The sequence below is a fragment of the Mobula birostris genome, chromosome 5 (assembly GCF_030028105.1).
Source record: "Mobula birostris isolate sMobBir1 chromosome 5, sMobBir1.hap1, whole genome shotgun sequence".
NCBI lineage: Eukaryota > Metazoa > Chordata > Chondrichthyes > Myliobatiformes > Myliobatidae > Mobula > Mobula birostris.
Window position 1 is genome coordinate 145,331,406 of NC_092374.1, and position 22,688 is coordinate 145,354,093.

Here is a 22,688-nt window from a genome sequence, read left to right on the forward strand (position 1 = left end):
GCACTGTTTTCACTATGCTGAAACTGCAAAATACACTCTTATTATATCATGGTGAACATAGCAGAAGGGGTTATTGAATTAATTTCCAAAAGCAAATGTTTTCTGGAATTCCCTGCACAGTGTATTTGTACAATTTCAATACCCCAGGAAGCCTCATCCACCAAGGCTCTAAAATCGGTGAATTATCTGTATCTTCAGCATGAGTTTCCTGGTTGGGAAATCACAGGGAGCATGTGATTACACTCTCAATGTGCACTCACAGCAGGGAAGATTCCCCATCAGCAACATATTAAACAAGGAAAAAGGTGTTGCTAATTTGACTTGCTGCAGATTTGGAGCAAAAAGTGTCAGCTCTGTTAGTTTCAGGTTGTGCATATGGTATTCATGTAATGTTTGTGCCATCAGATAAAGCATTTATTCATGCCATTTTCCTTGCAGTGGAGTCACTTTAATTGTGTTCTTGATTCAGATGAAATGTTTCAGGGAATATATATGATGAAAGCCAGCAGAGCAGGTTGAATCCCTCCCTTTAACCTCCAATGAGTAAAATCCTCTGGTACTGTAGAACTCATTTCATTTGGAAGAAAATCCTTGAAATGCTGAATTTCATTTTCTGCAGTGTACCAGCTCAGGCCCCTGCTGGGAGTTCTTTAATTGAAGTGATAATGCAGCTGAATGAACCAGTAGGTGGAGTTGTGATACAACAGGAATGCAATACAAGTGTTACTGAGTCTCTGTGCATGGTTTTGATAAACATGACTCTCAGTGAAATCCAGCCTTTTAATGAGATTAAAAAACTGTTGTTTTGTTTCTGATGTAGACCAAAGCAATACAGCATCAACTTCAGTGTTGGATCAGCAGCCTACAAGTAATCCTTCTTCTGTTGTGGTTAGAACTAGTTATTTACGGTTTAGAATTTGACATAATGGGTACAATTCTATTATCACACTTCTTGATGCTTTTGGTGAACCAGTTGGTTGATGCTGTTCTGATGTTATGAAGCCATGGGGTGGCACAGCACAAAAATGAGCTTTTCACACAAACCAATCCATAGTCTGATGCCTATCTATATGGTAATCCCATTTGCCTGCATTATGCCCTTATCCATCCACTCCTTTCCTACCCAAGTACCTATCCAAATGCTTTTTAAGTATTGTAAGTTTATCTGCCTCAACCACTTGCTTTGACAACTCATTTCATATAGCTACCACCTTCTATGTGAAAAACAGGCTCTTCAAATTTCCTTTAAATTTCTTTCCTCTCATCTTGAACCTGCAACCTTTAGCTTTAGACTCCCCATCTTTGGAAAATGACTTCCTCTACCTATTCACACATCTTATAATTTTGAAACCATATAATGTTATCCTTGCAATCCAGTGACAATAAACCCAATCTATCCAGTCTTTCCTTAAATAAAGCACTCAATTCCAGGCAACGTCACAGTAAATCTTTTCTACATTCTTTGTAATGTTACCATATTCTTTGCATGGTGTGGCAACCACAGTTCTCCAAATAATGACTGATGTTTTGTATATCTGCAGCATAACATCCTAATCCTTGTACACAATGCCTTGGCCTACGAAGGAAAGCAGACTGATTGTTTTTTTTTCCCTTACCCTATCCAAGTGGGAGCTATAAACTCCTATCCCAAGATTTTTCCATATCAACTGCCTTCAAGTCCCTGCCATTTGATTGTACATGCCCTGTCTGCATTGCAAGATTCATTACCTCCCAATTTTCTTGATAAATTTCAACCTGCCTCTTTTGCACCCAACTTTCCAATTGATCTATATCCCTCTGTATCCTTTCAGTACTTGCTTCAGCAATTGTTGAGTCCCTGGCAATCTTACAACTCAATCCACCTACATTCTCATCAAAGTCATATATGACAAACAAGAATGGTCCCAGCACAGATTGTTGAGGTACACTAATTATTACAGATATTTGGTCAGAATAATCACTTCCCCAACACTACACTTTGCTTCCCTTTGCCAAGACAGTTTTAGATTCAGTTTGCCAAAAAATGTTAGATAATCTTCTGGTTGAGCCTATCAAAAGGAGGATAGACAAAGGAGAGTCACTGGATATAGTTTACTTGGATTCTCAGAAGACCCTGGACAAGGTGTCATCCCTGCTTGGATGATCACACTGATCCAAGTACTGCGACACCCCCCCCCCACCCCCGCATCCTGTACCAGTTCCTTAGATACACATTCCACTGTCCTACCATCCAAATCATATACTCAACATTAGTATAATACACAAGGAATGATCGTGAAATCACAACTCTAGAGGTCCTGCTTTTTAACGTTCTACCTAAATGCTATGCTGTGCGGTGATCTAGTAGCACTATCTTGGATTGTATTGATTATTTAAGTTAATACTACATGTTGGATTCTGGTGTTTTTAATCCAAGTTTCATTCAGAAGTCAGGAAAGAGGCATAAACTTGTTGCTTCCCAATTCTTCAGTTAAGTATTAACAGGACAAAAAAAAACATCTGAAGTGGACCGTGATAGAGGTCTAGCAAGTGCAGTGCAAAACAATGGCACTGCTTTCATGATCAGCTTTATTAATACCCAGAGAAATGGAACAGTATGGTCAAATTTGAAGATAAGAGTCAGCCAGTCAGAAAACCCCTACTCAAACATACAGCACCAGAAAAACATCTAGAGCTTTCAAGAATCATACAAATGTAACCACTAGAGGACACATTAAACAATTGCATAAACATATTGTGGTGACTAGGAAGCACACTAAGCAGTTCCATATATATATATATAGTTATATAATACACTGTAGAAGCAGATAATTATTTGTTAAACTGCAAGGCAAATATCAATTATAAAGTCTAATCTAACAATTCCCCCCTTGACTCTAAATCACAGTCGACATCTGAATTCAGAGAGCGAAAAACTGTGATATGTCACACTGGTGGGGCATTGGGAGCAAGGGTGGACCCAAATGCAAGACACACCTTGTGAGGTTAATTAGATTTAGTTTATTGTTTGATACCAGGAGAGCAAAGCAGAAGGAGGAATAGAAAACAGGACAAGGACTATGACTAGGCTGGGACCTAGGCTGGGCTTGGACTTGGAATTGGCTCCCAGAACTGGAGGAGACATGAAGAGTCTGGGGTATGGACTCTGAGCCAGAGACTGGGCAAGGACACCGTACCTTAGATGACTTTGCAGACACTCCTGCGCCGAACGGCTGAAAGCCGGAGACTATAAGCTACTGGTTCAGCTGAGCGTTAATTGCCTCTAATCACCAAAGCCGAAGGACATGGGAAAACAGGGAATCAAGAGTCCGGATCGTAACATAAACAAGGTATATTTAAAGGGACCCTGATCCGGACCATGACAGGTATCCATGTCAAAAACTACCTTAGTGATGCAAATATCAAAGGAAGTATATACTCTTCAAAAGAATTCATAGGATTATGTTATTGTTGGGTAGATTAGTAGGTACACTTCTTTGAGTTTGAACTATTCTATTAATGATCGCCCTTAAACAAGTAAAACAGATGTAAATTATGATAAGGCATATGAGCACAAATAACATGACTCATAGTGTTGAGTAATTCCAACTTCCAAGACTTAAATGAATCTAATCAGAGAAATATCCAACATCAGATTGATGTATTTTACGTGCTTCTTTACAGATATGATCAGCCAAATCATTTGTGTCTTCAGACTCATCAGGTATGTAAGTACAACACTCCTCCCCTATATCTACACATGTGGCCCTCCCCCTCAATTAACTGATAAGAGAAGATCTAATGCCGTTGAGTAATTCCATTAATTTCTCATATTCCTTGTAACACCATAAAATAGGAATAAAATGGATACAAAATGATCTCCTTCTGAAATGTCTTGTTTACCTCTTGACTTGGGAGGTAAGGGTAAGGTGTGTCTATGTGTCCTAGCAGAAGAGGCTTACCCTAAATAGCAAGATCCTAACCAGTTATGTGGATGAGAGGTATGGGATCGATTTCCACAGTTAAAGTACATATTATTCCATGAACTTTCACCATTCCTTGTAACTCAACAGGAACCTTGTTGAGCTGTAATATGTTTCTGATAAATATCATCAATGAAAAGTCCAGAGGCATATCCACACACAGAGAATTATGGAGGAACTCAGCAGGCTAGACAGCATCTAGGAAAAGAGTACAGCCTGTTAGAGTGTGTTTTTTTTTGGGTAGATGATTCGTTTACACTGAAGTGACTTTGGCCACCAGACTTCTATTTGACAAAGTACTGAAGATTGAGTTAACAACAATGCGCTTCCGAAAAAAGTGTGAATACAAGATGCTTCTGATGCTGTAGTTTGACCAGATGCTGTAGTTTCGAAGACAGTATTATCTATACTTTATAAATATTAATTGTCTTCTATGTTAGGAAGTAAAATGCCAGATAAATGTATTGTTGATTTAACTTGCATTCCTAAGGGCTGTGGATACCAACCCAGACACGTTGACGTCGGAAGGAAAGGATGAAGTCAGAATTTGTGATGTTTTGTATGTAGCTTCAAGAGGAAGCATTGTCTATGCATTGTCTATAACTGTAAGTAGTGACTGCCTTTTGTGTTTAGAGTATAAACAGCGAACCCACATTGGGCTAACCGACCTTTCTACCGAAAGCGTCTCTGCCTGTGCTTTGTTGTGTCGAATAAAGAAGCTGCCTTGTATCTAGCAGTAACTGTATCTCCAGTAATTTCATCCACGCTACAGCACAGCTGATATTTCAGGCCGAAACCCTTCAGCAGGACTCATTACCCCATTTAGAACAATGTAAAGTGTAACTGCATAAACTATGCCCAATTTAGAACGTAGAATGGGCCTTTTGACTCATATTGTTATGCCAGATCAATTAAATGAACAATTGACTGCCAACTAATCTAATCTCCTCTGCCTACAGAATGTCCATTTCCTTCCATATTCCTCACATTCATGTGTCTTCTAAATGTCTCTTAAAAGCCTCTAATGTTTCTGCCACTATCATCACCCCAGTCAGCACATTCAGGGCGCTAGCCCTCTCTAGCTAAAAAACTTGCCCCTTACATCTCCTTTGAAATCAACCCCCCTCACCTTAATGTTATGCCCTCTGGTATTAAACAGTTCAACACTTGGAAAAAGATGTTGTCTATCTACTCTATCTATGCCTCTCATAATCTTATAAACCTCTATCAGATCCCTTCAGCCTCTGCCATTACAAGGAAAACAACCCTAGTCTGTTCAACTTCTCATTACAGTACATGTTCTCTAATCCAGGCAACATTCCAGATCCCACGTGTTTTAACCTTTTGGTTAAGCCTCTCATAAAGGACTCTGTCAAATGCCTTACTGAAATCCATGTAGACAACATCCACAAGCTCTATCTTCATCAATCACCCTCATCAGCTCATCAATAAACTCTATCAAGTTAGTAGGTCAAGACTTGCCCCATACAAAGTCATGCTGGCCCTCCCCAATCAGGTCATGGTTTTCCAAATGTTCACATATCCTATCCTTAAGAACTCTCTCTATTAACTTCCCTACTAGTGAAGTTTTTCATTGACTACAATGCTGTCATCCCTTTAAAACTAATTAATAAGCTTCAAGGCCTTGGCCTCAATAACTCTTTGTGCAATTGGATCTTCTATTCCCTCACTTGCAGATCCCAGTCAGTTTGTATTGTCTAAAACACCTCCTCCTCAATCTACATCAGCACAGGTGAACCACAAGGCAGTGTGCTCAGTCGACTGCTCCACTCATTTTACACTTGTGACTGTGAGGCTAAGCCCAGCTCCAATGCAATATTTAAGTTTGCTGACGACACCAACTGGCCAAATCAAAGGTGGTGACAAATCAGCATATAAGAGGGAGGTTGAAAATTTGACTGAGTTTAAAGTTGAAAGTTCAAAATAAATGTTATTATCAGAGTACAGATATGTCACCATATACAACCCTGAGATTCATCTTCCTGTGGGCATACTCAGCAAATGTATAGAATAGTCACTATAACAGGATCAATGAATGACCAGCCAGAGTGCAGAAGAAAACAAACTGTGCAAATGCAAATATAAATAAACAGCAAAAAAAAATGAGAATTTTGGATAACAAAATAAAATATCTTTGAAGTGAAATCCTTGGTTGTAGGAACATCTCAATGGATGGATAAGTGAGAGTAATCACCTTTTTCTCAAGAGCCAGATGGTTCTGGGGTAGTAACTGTTCTTGGATCTGGTGGTGCAAGTCCTGAGGATCTTGTACATTCTACCTGATGGCATCAGTGAGAAAAGAGCATGGTCTGGATAGTGAAGAAGTCTGATAATGGATGCTACTTTCCTATAACAGTGTTTCATATAGATGTACTCAAGGGTTGGGAGGGCTTTACCCATGATGTACTGGACCAAATCCATTACCTTTCGTAGACTTTTCTGTTCAAAGACTTGGTGGTTCCATATCAGTCAATACACTCTCCACCACACATCTGTAGAAGACTGTCAACATTTTAGATGTCATGCTGAATCACCACAGAATCCGAAGGAAGTAGAAGCATTGCTGTGCTTTCTTCATAATAGCATGATGTGCTGGATCCAGACAAATCCTTTGAAATAGTAACACCCAGGAATTTAAAGTTACTATCCCTCTCCACATCTGATCCTACAATGGTCCTCTGGTTTTCCTCTTCTGAAGTTTACAATCTGTTCCTTGGTCTTGCTGACATTGAGTGAATTCTTGTTGTCATGAAACCACTCAGCCAAATATTCAGTCTCCCTCCTGTACGCTGATTCATAAACACTTTTGACTTGGTCCACAACACAGGTGTCATCAGCAAACTTGAATATGGTATTGCAGCTGTGCTTAGCCTCACAGTCATAGGTGTAAAATGAGTAGAGCAGGGGCTCTGCACAAAGTCCTGTGCTGATGGAGATCGTGGAGATGTTGTTGCCAATCTGAACTGACTGGAGTTTATAAGTGAGGAAATCCAGGATTCAATTGCACAAGGTGGTATTGAGGCCACAGTCTTGGCACTTATTGATTAGTTTTTTTGGGGATGATGGCATTGAATGCTGAGCTGTAGATGATAAGAAACATCCTGATATATGTATCTTTGCTGTCCAGATGTTCCAGGATTGAGTGAAGAGGCAATGAGATGGTATTTGCTGTGGGCTTGTTGCTCTGGTAGGCAAATCAGAGTGAATCCAAGTCACCTATCAGACAGGAGCTGATATGTTTCATCACAAGCCTCTCAAAACACTTCATCACTGTGAATGTAAGTGCAACTGGGCAATAGTGATTGAGGCAGGTCACTACGCTCTTCTTGGGCACCAATTTGATTAAAACCTGCTTGAAACAGGCGGGTACTACACACTGCTAAACGGAGGGTTTAAAGATCTCACTGAAAACACCAGCCAATTGGACAGCACAGGTCATTAGTACTGTATGTGGCCGTGCATCCCATCCAGGCTGAATGCTTTCACCCCCCTGCGGCAGCCTGCATTCAGCTTCAGATACTGAGATCAAAGGAAGATGTTGGGTTTGTGATGGTTCCTACATGTTCTGATTCTCAAAGTGAGCATAGAAGGCATTGAGCTCATCTGGAAGTGGAGCCCTGCTATCTCCCATGTCGCTTGATTTAATTTTGTAGGAGGTGATAGTTTTCAAGCCCTGCCACAGAATCTCCATGGCTTCGCATGGAGGTCATTCTGGAGTGACTTTTACATTCTAATGCAGCATCTTCTGTCAGCAGCTATATGACATTCATGAGTTCTTGTACTAGTTGGTCATCCTTGATTGGTATTCTTACAGCCATATGAAATTTCTTTTGTCTACATAAGTTTCCAAAATCATGAACAACTCCAGAAGCATATCGAGAATCAGTGCAGATATTAGCTGAACTTCCTTCTGTCACTTTACAGTCTTCAATCAGAGCTTTTAGTTCTGCCTATTGCACAGAGGTATCAGGGGACATTTGAATTCCCTCTCAATCATTGAGGAGCCATCTGCGTACAGACTAATGCAGGAGTAATAACCAACTGCACCCTGTCAGTCTCTATGTTCTTGAGTTAAGGCTACCATCACGTGTTTCTCGTTGATGTACTGGATAAATGGATTACTCGTATCAGGGATTCTTAATGCAGATTAAGTACACAGTGTCTCCTCTAAAGTTTGATATGTTTTCAGTTGTTCTTCATTAAGAGTTATAGGGACACCTGAGCACTCCCTGCCATTCAGCAGATTATTAGATAGTTGGGCAATAGTTAAAGGATTTGCCATTAAAGCCTGACAATACATTGATAAGCAATGGTTTCATCTTCAGTCCTGCATGTCTTCACTCTCTTGGTCTTTTTTGGAGCAATCTTGGACGTAGCTGTAATTCTTATTGTTAAATCATTGTCGTCTTCACTTGAGTTACTAGGGACTGCTGTAGAGTCCATGTCATGTTCTCCCGCAGTTTGGATGGTGTCACTATCTCAAAGGATTGTCCAACATAGGGGTTATTTCACAAGGATGAGTGTCAGCAGTAGCATCACTGGCAGCAAAACCAGCAGGACGACCCATTGTACTGGCAGAACTGCCCACTTGAGAACCCTGCTTGGCTTTTTGAAATTGACTCAGTTCGCTTTGAAACTCCATACATTGCACTGCAATTCAGTGATCATGTCTTTCTTTTGCTCATTTGGCTAATACACATTTTACTGTCTATATCATGCTGCTTTTGTAGTTTATCGTAGCTTTTGTACTTCGTTCCCAATCACTCAGTAAACATCTTCATGCACCCCGTTAAATCTTTCATTCATTCACACATTCGATCAAACTGATTGTGTTTTCTTATCTTTAGTTAACACATTCGATATTTTTCCTTTCCCACGGGCATTCTCTAAATCCAATCACATACTTCCTTAATAAACTTAATATTGCTGGTATACTTCATGCAGATTTTTTTCATTAATTTTGTCAAACTGATATATTTTATTCAGGTAAGATCTTGCGGTGGATTTCACGACTTATCCCATTGATTTAATTGTACGTACTTTTTATTACTTTGACCATGATCCTGAACTATTAATAGATTGCAACTGTAATTGTTATAGGTTTTCCTGCAACCCAAAGATTTCCATGCACTCCAATGGCTTACACATATTGTACCCCAGTCCATGCACTTAAGTTTTTTTCAATCTCCTCTGGATTGCATATATTTGTGCTCCATCACCTGCAAGTGTTTATTTCACAGTCTACCACTTGTGCTCCATCACTTGTGTGTTTTAAATTTTTACGGCTCAGTTGCTTTCAAAGTAGCAGCATAGTAGTTTCCTCATTCCTACTTCCAGTGATGATATATTGAAGGTTTTTGTTTTCAGAAAAATTGGAATTTGAAGAAGCTATTACCTCCTCTGCTTAGGTGCCAAAAGTTTTCACTTCATCTGGTATTCTTCCAAGTCCTTATATCTTCCAAACCATTGTTTGCCAACTATGTCAGATTGCTGGATTCTGATGCTTTTAATCCAATGTTCTTTCAGAAGTCAGGAAAGAGGCTCAAACCTTCTTCCTTCATGATCATTTTATTAAGTGCTAACAGACCAAAAAAAGTTGGAAACGGATAGTAACAGGAGCAGAGGCTACTAGCAGAAGGGAGAGGAGAAGCAAACAATGGTGGGGCCACGTGATCAGCCCTTTTTATACCCATAGATATGAAGCATTTAATTCAAATTTGCAGATGAGAGTAAACCAATCCGGTAGTCCGTATTCAAATAGTGCGACACCAGAGAAGTTTACAGAACTTTTCAGAATGATAGAAAGATCTCCAAGCGCAAGGCGGCACACTGAATAAGTGTGTGTGTGTGTATATATATATATATATATATATATATATATATATATATATATACACACACAATTTCCATTAGGGAGTGTACTAAGCAGTTACATGTATATAATTAGTTTTATAAAATACATGTAGGTAATTAATTATTAAGCTGCAGGGAAAATAACAATTAAACAGTCTAATGCAACAACTTAAAGGTTTAAACTTGATGGGTAGGGGGAATGGAATTCTCAGCAAGAGCAAGTCATGGGATAAAGCAGTCACCAGTGAGAACCAGTTTAGTAATCAGGATAGCCAGGGGCATAGTAACGGTCAGGGTCAGGAATATTCAGTTAAACTGCAGTTATTTTGATGCACCTAGATTAATAGGTAAAACAAATGAACTCAGACAACACACATAAAAGTTGCTGGTGAACGCAGCAGACCAGGCAGCATCTCTAGGAAGAGGTGCAGCCGACGTTTCAGGCCAAGACCCTTCGTCAGGACTAACTGAAGGAAGAGTGAATAAGGGATTTGAAAGTTGGAGGGGGAGGGGGAGATCCAAAACGATAGGAGAAGACAGGAGGGGGAGGGGTGGAGCCAAGAGCTGGACAAGTGATAGGCAAAAGGGATACGAGAGGATCATGGGACAGGAGGTCCGGGAAGAAAGACGAGGGGGGGAACCCAGAGGATGGGCAAGGGGTATATTCAGAGAGACAGAGGGAGAAAAAGGAGAGTGAGAGAAAGAATGTGTATAAAAATAAGTAACAGATTGGGTATGAGGGGGAGGTGGGGCATTAGCGGAAGTTAGAGAAGTCGATGTTCATGCCATCAGGTTGGAGGCTACCCAGACGGAATATAAGGTGTTGTTCCTCCAACCTGAGTGTGGTTTCATCTTTACAGTAGAGGAGGCCGTGGATAGACAAGTCAGAATGGGAATGGGATGTGGAATTAAAATGTGTGGCCACTAGGAGATCCTGCTTTCTCTGGCGGACAGAGCGTAGATGTTCAACAAAGCGGTCTCCCAGTCTGCGTCGGGTCTCGCCAATATATAAAAGGCCACATCGGGAGCACCGGACGCAGTATATCACCCCAGTCGACTCACAGGTGAAGTGTTGCCTCACCTGGAAGGACTGTTTGGGGCCCTGAATGGTGGTAAGGGAGGAAGTGTAAGGGCATGTGTAGCACTGTGGAACAAGTGCTACACATGCCCTTACACTTCCACTCCAACCTGAGTGTGGATTCATCTTTACAGTAGAGGAGGCCATGGATAGACATGTCAGAATGGGAATGGGATGTGGAATTAAAATGCGTGGCCACTGGGAGATCCTGCTTTCTCTAGCGGACAGGGCGTAGACGTTCAGCAGTGTTCAGCACTTGTTCCGCAGTGCTACACATGCCCTTACACTTCCTCCATTACCGCCATTCAGGGCCCCAAACAGTCCTTCCAGGTGAGGCAACACTTCACCTGTGAGTCGGCTGGGGTGATATACTGCGTCCAGTGCTCCCGATGTGGCCTTTTATATATTGGCGAGACCCGACGCAGACTGGGAGACCGCTTTGCTGAACATCTACGCTCTGTCCGCCAGAGAAAGCAGGATCTCCCAGTGGCCACACATTTTAATTCCACATCCCATTCCCATTCTGACATGTCTATCCACGGCCTCCTCTACTGTAAAGATGAAGCCACACTCAGGTTGGAGGAACAACACCTTATATTCCGTCTGGGTAGCCTCCAACCTGATGGCATGAACATCGACTTCTCTAACTTCTGCTAATGCTCCACCTCCCCCTCGTACCCCATCTGTTACTTATTTTTATACGCACCTTCTTTCTCTCACTCTCCTTTTTCTCCCTCTGTCCCTCTGAATATACCCCTTGCCCATCCTCTGGGTTCCCCCCCCCCCACCTCCTTGTCTTTCTTCCCGGACCTCCTGTCCCATGATCCTCTCGTATCCCTTTTGCCTATCACCTGTGCAGCTCTTGGCTCCATCCCTCCCCCTCCTGTCTTCTCCTATCATTTTGGATCTCCCCCTCCCCCTCCAACTTTCAAATCCCTTACTCACTCTTCCTTCAGTTAGTCCTGACGAAGGGTCTTGGCCTGAAACGTCGACTGCACCTCTTCCTAGAGATGCTGCCTGGCCTGCTGCGTTCACCAGCAACTTTTATGTGTGTTGCTTGAATTTCCAGCATCTGCAGAATTCCTGTTGTTTGTGTTTAAATGAACTCAGAACATGGATTGGTACTGAGGACTGGAATGTTATAGCCATAACTGAAACATGGCTGACTATAGAGAAGGACTGGCAGCTGAATGTTCCAGGATATAGATCTGCAGGCATGACAGAGGTGCAAGTGAGTAAGGAGATGGTGTTGCCTATTTGATAAAGAAGATGTAAGAGCAGTGCTTAGAGATGACAGTCTTGGGAGATTGTCCAGTAAAACCATTCTGTTTCTAAGAAGGGGTAGGTCACACTATTTTGGCTGTGTTGCAGTCAACTCTCAGTTGTCAAAGGGAAATTCTTGAACCAGCATAGTAACTTCACTCAACTTAACTCTGATCACTGAACACAACTTACGGACTCACATTGAAGGATTCTGCAACTCATGTTCATAGTATTATTTATGTATTTATGTATTTATTTAGTATTTAAACATTGTCTTCTTTTGCACATCCATTGCTGTCAGCCTTTATGTATAGATTTTCATTACTGTAATTCTACTTTGCTTCTTTGTTCTACTGTGAATACCTGCAGAAAAATGAATCTCAGGATAGTATATAGTGACATATACATACTTTGTTAAAAAATTTCCTTTGGACTTTGAAATTTATACAGGAAAGTTTCCAAAGCCAATGTATAGAAACATTGAAAATCTACAGCACAATACAGGACCTTCGGCCCACAAAGTTGTACTGAACATGTCCCTACCTTAGAAGTTACTAGAGTTACCTATAGCCCTCTATTTACCTATCCAAAAGTCTCTTCAAAGACCCTATCGTATCCAGTCATCAGGCTGCAATACCCACCCTTCTCTTAAAGAAAGAGGCAGAACAGGTTACTGAAGTGGTAGCTGGGGAGCACTTTGACTCTTGTAACTATAATTTGATCAGTTTTAAGAGAGTAATAGGAAAAAAACAGGACAGGTCCATCGGTTAGGATTCTAAACTAGAGCAGGACCAATTTTGGGGGAATTAGGCAGGAGCTAGCAGAGGTCGATAGGGCGAGCCTGTTTGAAGGGAATAGAATGAATAAATAGCAAGTGGGAGTTTTTAAGAATGTAATACCAAGAGTGTAGGAACAATATGTGCCTGTTAGTGTGAAGGGTAAACCTGGCAATTTTGAGAAACCCTGGGTGATGAGAGATATTGAGGCTCTTGTGAAGAAAACAAGGAAGCATTTTCTTTTGTGCAGTTTGGTCTGGAGGGCTTATGTCTGTACTGCTCTCTGACTTCAAGTGCTACTTTTTATAAGAGTAGTTGTTGATCAAATGTTTTAAAGACAACAAACTTCTGCAAACAGCAACATGTTAATGACTACATAATCAATGTGCTCACTGAGGTATCAACATTGACTAAGCTGCTGGTTCAGTTCTTTTGATCTTCAATCTAATGTAATGCTGCCAAATTTTGCATAGTGTGTCTCGGTTTCAGATCTCAAATACAAAACAGTATCTCTTGCAGTGAGGAACTCCCTGCTAATGCTCTGCAACAACAACCTAGATTTTTGTTGCCAAATCTTGTGTAGGACTTAATCCCACGAGAAATAGCCTCGGATTAGAGTGCATCCAAAATTAAACTCCAGTCAACATCTGTGTTTGAGGAAAGCAAAGTTCCTGTGCAGAAATTCTACTTACATATATTGCCCTGACAGAGGGATGGCAATTTGGTGCAGGATCCTAAAGTTTCTAGATAATTAGAGACTTAGCCTTGCTCCATGAATTAAACTTGCCCCTCTCTAAAATCAAACATTAGAAAATCTGCAGATGCTGGAAATCCAAGCAACACATACAAAATGCTGGAGGAATTCAGCAGGCCAGGCAGCATCTAAGAAAAGAGTACAGTCAATGTTTCAGGTCAAACCCTTTGACAGGACTGGAGAAAAATGGTGAAGAGTAAGGTTAAAAGTTAGGGGGAGGGGAGAGAGAAGCACAAGGTGATAGGTGAAACCTGGAGGGGGAGGGATGAAGTAAAGAGCTGGGGAAGTTGATTGGGGAAAGAGACAGAAGTCCATGGAAGAAAGAAATGGATGGAAGCGATACGTGGGCAAGGAGATAAGGTGAGAGAGGGAAAAGGAGAAGGAGGCGGGGGTGTGGATCATTACTGGAAATCTGAGGAACCAAAGTTCATGCCATCAGGTTGGAGGCTCACCCAACTTCAGTGGAAAGTACCCGCTTGCATTTTACCCTACTTATACTCCTCATAATTTTGCATACCTCTGTCAAATCTCCCCTCATTCATCCAATACTCTATAGAATAAAGTCCTAACCTGTTCAACCTTTCTCTCTAACTCAGGCCCTCAAGTCTTTGGAACATTCTTGTAAATTTTCTCTGTACTCTTTCAATCTTACTGATACCTTTCCTGTAGTTAGGTGATGAGAACCACTCACAGTGCTCCAAATGAAGGCCAATGTGCCAAAAGCTCTCTTTATCACCCTAAAGCCTAGCTCTGTTATGGGAGTCAAACTGGACACACTGGAGGCTGTGGTCAAACAAAAGACCCTATGGGAAATCCTGGCAATTCTGGACAATGTTTCTCATCCTCTGCATGCCACTTTGGCTGAACAGAGGAGCACTTTCAGTAATTGGCTAAGACAATGGTGCTGCTCCAAAGAGCGCTATATGAGGTTATCCTTACGCTTGGCAGTTTAGCTCTATAATGAGTCAACCTATAGCCAGGGAAGTGATGACCCCCCCCCCCACTCCTGTTAGACTTACTAGCTTCTGTTTACCAGAGCTCTGTTTAGTTCTATTTACATCACCCTGCTACCACAGACACCTTGTGCAATACTACTATTACTCTTATCTGGATGGTGTGAATGTGCGCCTATTACTATATAATATTACAGTAGTTCTTGTGCAACCATCTTATCAGTGTGAACTTGGAAATCTTGGAAATTTTGTAATCTTTAACTTCTAAATCTTGTACATCTTATTTTTAAAGTAACTTATTTTTTATCCTTTCTTACTTCTGTTCTAATATTTATATATCTGTGTCCTTGTAATGCTACTGTGACACTGCAATTTCCTTTGGGATCAATAAAATACCTATCTATCTATCTTCTTCTCAACCAGCGCCACAATATCTCTCAATAGCCAAGGTTCCTAAACCACTCAGCCTTGCCTTTTGCAGAGTGTTCTGCTTCCCATCACCACCCCATTCTTGGTATCAGAATAGCCATGCAGTACACACTTGGTTCCAAGGTTGTCAAGCTGAGAGGTGGTAGTGGGGAGATTTGAAAGTGGAGATTTCAAATCTCTTCCTAGCCCTTCTTTCAGTTAGTCCTGATGAAGGGTCTCAGCCCGAAACGTCGACTGTACCTCTTCCTAGAGATGCTGCCTGGCCTGCTGCGTTCACCAGCAACTTTGATGTGTGTTGCTTGAATTTCCAGCATCTGCAGAATTCCTCGTGTTTAGATTGTAAGTAGTTGTTTTTCTTTCATGAGAAAGAAAATCAGATCACAGGGACTAGGGTTTAAATTTAGTGTTGGGTTCTTGTAACTGAGAAAACATTTTTTTTCTGTACAAAAACTAATGAAATTCTAGAACATTCTCATTAATTCTTCAATGCACAACACAGCCTGTGTGCCTTACCTGGACTTGTGATTGATATTCACTTTCCAAGGCCTAAGAGAATATTACTAACCTCAGCTTTCTAGCACAGCAACTTGACCTTTCCAAAGGGTCAGAGTTGTTTCTGACAAAGTTTGACTTCTAATCAACATTCCTTGCTCAGCTTCTTGGTGTAAGCAAGAACCAGTCTTTAGTTCTTAATGTAATTTGCAAACAATAATCAGTCTGAAGTTAAAAAGACAGCTTTGCAAATAAATGGCACTAGTTGCATTGTTGGTACCATTGTGATTGATTCAAAGAAGCTGGCAGAACAATCTTACTTTGTCACTTAGCACATCAAACATAGTCATAGCTATAGTTGATTAATCACTAGTTAATATATTTGTGTACTCAGAGAGCCAGCCATCACCACATTAATTTTGGGATCTCTGTGCTTAGAAACTTTTTGACCACCAGTGTGAATTACATTGTCCCAGCAAAGGTATCTGAAAAATATTACAGGCAGATAATGTCAGCTAGTAGCAAAACAATATAAATGTTAGAAAGCATTGAGGATTTTTAGGAGTGACAAAGAGAATGACAGAAAGAAGAATTGGAATTCATTCCTCCACCTTTGATTCTGCAACAGACAAATCATTTGTCTGCAACTTGTAGGTATGTTCTTTTCGTTTGCAAGAACTATGCCTGTGTTTGGAAATCCTTCCTAGTTTATAAATATTTTGGAACTTGGAAATCTTTTATAACTGAAATTCTCTGGGTTTCAAATATGTGTTAAGAACCATTTATCTCAATTTAAAGTGCAACATTAAAAATAAATATGAACACAGTGTAATTTTTTTTTCAATATGTAAGTGCTAGGTACTGTAATGTTTCTTCCGAGAACATCAGAATTGTTGCTATTTGTGTAACACTGAATGTAAAAGGAACAATTAAAATCATGCCAGGCATAATTTTGACAAAATCACTGAAAGCCTTGTTTTCCCCAAAGATTACTTGTTGAATATCATAAGATGTTCAGCAGTCCTCCATTGAAAGATTATTCCCTGATAAAGATGATGGAATTAATTTTAACTCATAAACATCAGTTTTTTTAAGTTCTTGATGTCACAGAGAAAGGCACTTCTAAAAATTCTCAGGCTAGTTTTATAGCCAATATGAAACACAATGGGCTGGAACTGAATAATAGTGTGATTTAACCAATTTAATAGGCTTGCATGTGCTGTCACATGTACCAGACGTTCCAGACACATTCAGGTTGCTGTCCCTATTTGCTTTTTCTCATATGTTGTTGAGATCACCAGAAATAGACTGGAGAATCATTTTTTGGACTTTGTGCCAGATCTGAAAACCAATGATTTCCATGGGAGTTGTTGGTCATTGTACTTGGAAGTAAGAAGAGTAGGAAGTTAGGTAAAATATTTATATTTTACTTCAGTTGTATTTTAATTGACAGTAAAATCTGTGATATGTTTCGATGTTCTATGAATTTTTGAAAGGTGCAAAGTAAAGGAGAATTTTGTGGCTTATACACTGGTGGACATAATGAACTAGTGTAAATATTAGTGATCTTATTGAAACTGGGTGCTGATGAATTAATTGGGGTTATATTTAACTTGCCATGATGCCTCAGAACTAGACAATAAATGTTTTTTTTAAAAACTGCAGATTATGAAAATCTAAAATCGAACTGCAAATGCTGGGAAACATCAGCCCGTCAACAGCACATATAGAAAGAAAAACATTTCACGTTTCAGGTCCGGGACTGTATTTCAAAATAGATAAAGAGATCCCCTTGCTTGTCAGGCTGGCCTGTCTCCCCACATGAGTACCTATCCAAGTACAGGGATAATCTTCCCAGTCTCACTGTCCAACTGGTCTCTTTCATGTGGCGGACAAATTTCTTCTCTCCCCTTCTTGGACGGCCTTCTCCACTCAAACTATCAGACTGATTTTTCCTCAACCATTCTCAGGCTGTGTTTCCCATGATGCTTAATAATAATTACGTTTTCATTGCCTCTAGATTGAAGAGCGATATTATGCCTATTTCAAGTTCTGCACTGCAAAAGTTTGCAATCCTTATCGTCTGACATGAAAGTTTTCCTACAATAATTATAGTGTATTCTCAGGATACCTCTAGAACATATTTCCCTGAATATCAGGAATATTTGAAATCTATTAACAATCTATGATAAGTTGTGCAACTAGCAAATCTGTAGGTGGACCCTTATTTCCTACCAATGGGTTCTAGGGACCCAGTCAACTGAGCATGCTCCAGAGACTGTCATGCTGATCAGAGAACACCAAAGAAGCCCTGGATGCTAAAGTAAAACAGTACTAGCACTCCACTTCAGAAGAAATTAAATCAGAGTTCATTCGGGCAGCAATTCCAGGCAAAACAGTTTGAAGACAGTTGTTTGGACTTCCTTTAGGTTTATGGTGAGCACATTCTCAGTATGTTGCTGTAAGGTACTAACTACACAGTTGCATTCTGCGACCTCGAGCAGCAGTAAAAATGATACTGAAGGGCAGCAATGGTGAAATCATGAGCTAAGAGTTAATGGAAAATGGGAAATAAATTATTCTTCTCTAAAATTGCATCATTCTGCACAACTATGCAGAACCAGGGCTTCCAAGTGATATCAATACGCTCGTGAAATAGGCAGAGATAGACAACATAGGTGGATGGAGTTTGAAATAAGTGTGAGGTGGTGCATTTTGGGAGGACAAATAAAACTAGGATATTTACCTTAAATGATAAGGTTCTTGGAAGTATTGAGAAACAGAGGGACATTGGTATGCAGGTCCAAAGATATTTGAAGGTGACTGCACAGTTAGATATGGGATTCTGGCCTTTTTTAGTAGAGGCATTGAAAACAAAAGGAAGATTATGCTCCAACTTTGTAAAACGTTGGTCAGACTTCTCTCTACTGGAATACCATTTGCAGGTTTACTCACCACACCTTAGGAAGGATATGATAGTGCTTGAGAGGTGCAGATTAAATTATTCTGGGTGTTTTCAGAGAGTTTAGAGAAGTGAGGACTGCTTTTGGAACTGGATGTGGATTTTTTTGATGTCACATGTACTGAGACACAGTGAAAAGCTTGCCTTGCATATTGTATATTGAAACAGATCAGATCATTACACAGTGCATTGAGACAGAACCAGTTATAAGAATGACAATGCAGAATAAAATGTAACAGCTGCAGAGAAAGTGCAGTGCAAGTAAATAAGATGCAAGTTCGTAAAGAGGTAGATTGTGAGGTAAAGTCCAATTTAGTACACACTCAGTGATTTAGGAATACCTTCTTCCCCTCTGCCATATGATTCCTAAATCGGCATTGAACCCATGAACAGTACCTCACTTTTTAAAAATATATATTACTTCTGTTCTATTTTTAATCTAGCAATTTAATTTACATATATACTTACTGCAATTGATCAACTTATTTCTTTTTTTCTTTCTATATTACTATTTATTGCATTGAACTGCTGCTGCTAAGTTAACAAAGGTCACAACACATGCTGGTGATAATAAACATGATTCCGATTATGACTTTGAACTTGCTATACCTGTTTTTGTTATATGTCATGTATATGATGTGGTTTTTCCATGACCGTGATGGTTATTGGCAAATCTTTCTACAGAAGTAGTTTGCCATTGCCTTCTTCTGGGCAGTGTCTTTACAAGGCAGGTGACCCCAGCCATTATCCATACTCATCAGAGATTGTCGGCCTGACATCAGTGGCTGCATTACCAGTATTTGTGATATCCATCTGCTGCTGCTCATATCGCCATCCACCACCAGCTCCCATGGCTTCACATGACCCTGATCACTGGGGATAGGAGGGCAGAGGGGCTAAGCAGGTGCTACACCAAAGGTGACCTGCAGGCTAGCAGAGGGTAAGAGCACTTTATGCTTCCTTTGGTAGAGACGTATCTCCATTCAGCCACGCATATCATACTAGGGAACACTTTAATCATCTTATAACAGTGGGATTAGAAGCTGACGTTGATCATGGAGCAGAGGATGTTTAAAATAGACATGATTAAGGAATATAAAATTCTGATGGTTGTAGATGGAGTGGACAGCTGGGATCTGTCCCCATTATCAGAAGTAAAAAAACTAAAATATGTAGGTTTCAGGTAAGATATTTAGAAGGAATTTGAAGGGGAACTTTTGAGTATTTGGAATAGGCTGCCAGAGAGAGCTTTGGTAAAAAGAGTATCAATAATAACATTTAAAAGGAGTCTAGGTCAGCATTTGAATTCTCCTGGCATTAAAGGCAATGGACCATGTGCTGGGAGATTGGTGTAATACAAATTGGTGCCTACTAGAATGCTCAATGACCTGCTTACATACTGTATGACTTTATAACTACAGACTTCACACAGACAAAGTATTAGAAAATAGTAATGACAGATATATAGAATGGATTTCGGTTAGTAGTGTATAGACCATCTCAAGGAAAAGGCTGATTATTCAGTGAAGAGTAAATTAGCGAATAAACATAGTCTGAAGGGTTCAAAGAGAGAAAACAACAGGGAATTTCAAGAAATAGATGTAAATAAGATTAACTCATTAAGCATAGTTTGCAGTGGAAAGCTTACTTTATAAATCAGTGTTTATTTTAAAATCAATTTCGTGACCATGATCTCAGATTGCAATTGCATCACCAGAATCAACATTGTTTTAGGCAGACACTCATAATTTTAAGTGCAGGGACCATTGTGTTAGGCATGTGGCCAAGTGGTTAAGGCGTTCGTCTAGTTATCTCAAGGTTGCTAGTTCGAGCCTCAGCTGTAGCAGCATATTTGTGCCCTTGAGCAAGGCACTTAATCACACATTGCTCTAGTCTGTGCGAGGAGTGGCACCCCACATAGACTTTCAATCTGCGCCTTGTAAGGCATGAAAATGCCCAACACATGTCGACGTTCCCTTGACGTTCCCCTGAACCATTATTGGCATGTCATTACTAGGTAGTAATCTGAGCAGAAACAGACCTGTTATTAAACTCCAGTCTGTGTCTTAATATACAAAATCTGACTAAAAATAGCAGTCTTGGGTTATATAATATTAACATCAAATGTTTCAAGTGAATGATCTTTGGAAGTGATTAATATGATCAGTCTGGCCTTTCTTGCAAAAATATATGCCTCTAACTGAATAACTTATTCTAGTTCCACGAATGTATAAAAATGAATTTACTAAACATTGAAAGCAGATAGCAGATCGTGAAAGAATTTTAGTATTGCTAAGGAATTTGCTGAGAGCACTTTATCAAGCATTGGTCACAGATAGGGCTGTCACACTGCTTAGTGTCTCTAGAACCTGGGAAATGAACACACAAATCTGCAATTATATCTTGTTCATAAATAACATCCCAACTGCACATTTAATTTATGCAACTCTTTCTGACTTCTGTTGCAAATACCGTCAAAGAGACTTCAGTCTAGACTTGGCACTGGAGAACTTCCAATTTAGCAAACTACTTTCTGGCTCTGTATTGCTGTGAAGCTGTAGATAAATAAGTGTAGTGCTCAATTTTCCTGACAAAATCGAAATAACCTGAAACACATTGACACTGAAAAATGATTCATAGCTGCAGTGACAATAGGCAAGTTGAAGATTTGAGAAGCACCGATGTTGTGGTTACTTTCACAGATATTAGCTGAGCATAATTCATAAGAACATAAAACATTGTATTTTCTTTTTATACCCCCACAGTCTATTCATAAATCACATGTCATTTGCTTGAAGTCTATGGGTAACAATAGGAATCAAAGAAATGAGCCAGATTTTATAAAATTTATAAGGTATTCATCACATGAAGAGATGTTTTAATGGATCTAGAGGGCTTGAATGATTAACGGGAAAGTAAGTAACTGAATATTCCTTTAGATTAGGACAAAATGCCTTGAGTTATGACAATGTACAGGAATAATAATGGAAAACAACTAAGAGCAAACAAATCTACAACATTGTGCACAACCAAAAAGATAACTGAGTAAAATATTTGAATAAACTGATTTATTTTGATTGCTTATAAAGTCGGTGATGCCATTTGCAGGTGATAAAATACACTATTATAGATTCCAAATGTAGCATTAAGATCATCTGATAGATATAGATATACACTCAGTAGTCACTTTATTGGGTTCGTGTAACTACTCATTAATGCAAATATCTAATCAACCAATCAGCCAATGAGTGGCATTGATCGTCTGGATAGCCAGAGGCTTTTTCCCAGGGCTGAAATGGCTGCCACAAGAGAACACAGGTTTAAAGTGCTTGGGAGTAGGTACAGAGGAGATGTCAGGGGTAAGCCTTTTACGCAGAGAGTGGTGAGTGCGTGGAATGGGCTGCTGGCAATGTTGGTGGAGGTGGATATGATAGGATCTTTTAAGAGTCTTTTGGATAGGTACATGGAGCTTAGAAAAATAGAAGGCTATGGGTAGCCCTAGTAATTTCTAAGGTAGGGACATGTTCGGCACAACTTTGTGGGCTGAAGGGCCCGTATTGTGCTGTAAGTTTTCTATGTGGCAGCACTCAAGTCATGCAGACATGATCAATAGGTTCAGTTGTTCAGACCAAGCATCAGAGTGAAGAAGAAATTTGATCTAATTGACTTAGATTGTGGAATGATTGATGGTGCCAGACAGGGTGCTTTGAGTATCTCATAAATTGCTAACCTCCTGAGATTTTCATGCACAACAGTCTTTAGAGTTCACAGAGAATGGTGTAAAAAAAAAAAAAATCAGATAATCAAAGGTGTCTTATTAATGACAGAAGACAGGAGAATGACCAGACTGGTTCAAACAGACTGGAAGGTGACAGTAGCTCAAATAACATGCATTACAACTGTGGTGTACAGATCATCTCTGAATGCACAATATTTTGAATCTTGAAGTGAGTGGGCTACACGAGCAGAAGACCAGAAAAATATGCTCAGTGGTCACGTTATTATGTCCAGGGGGCACCTAATAAAGTAGCCACTGAAGCTAATAAAGTAAGCTTCTGCTGCCTAAACATGAGATTTCCTTTCACATTTTGCTTCCTTTCTCAGGGAGCTGGCTACCCTTTCATCTTGAGAACCGAACACTGTAT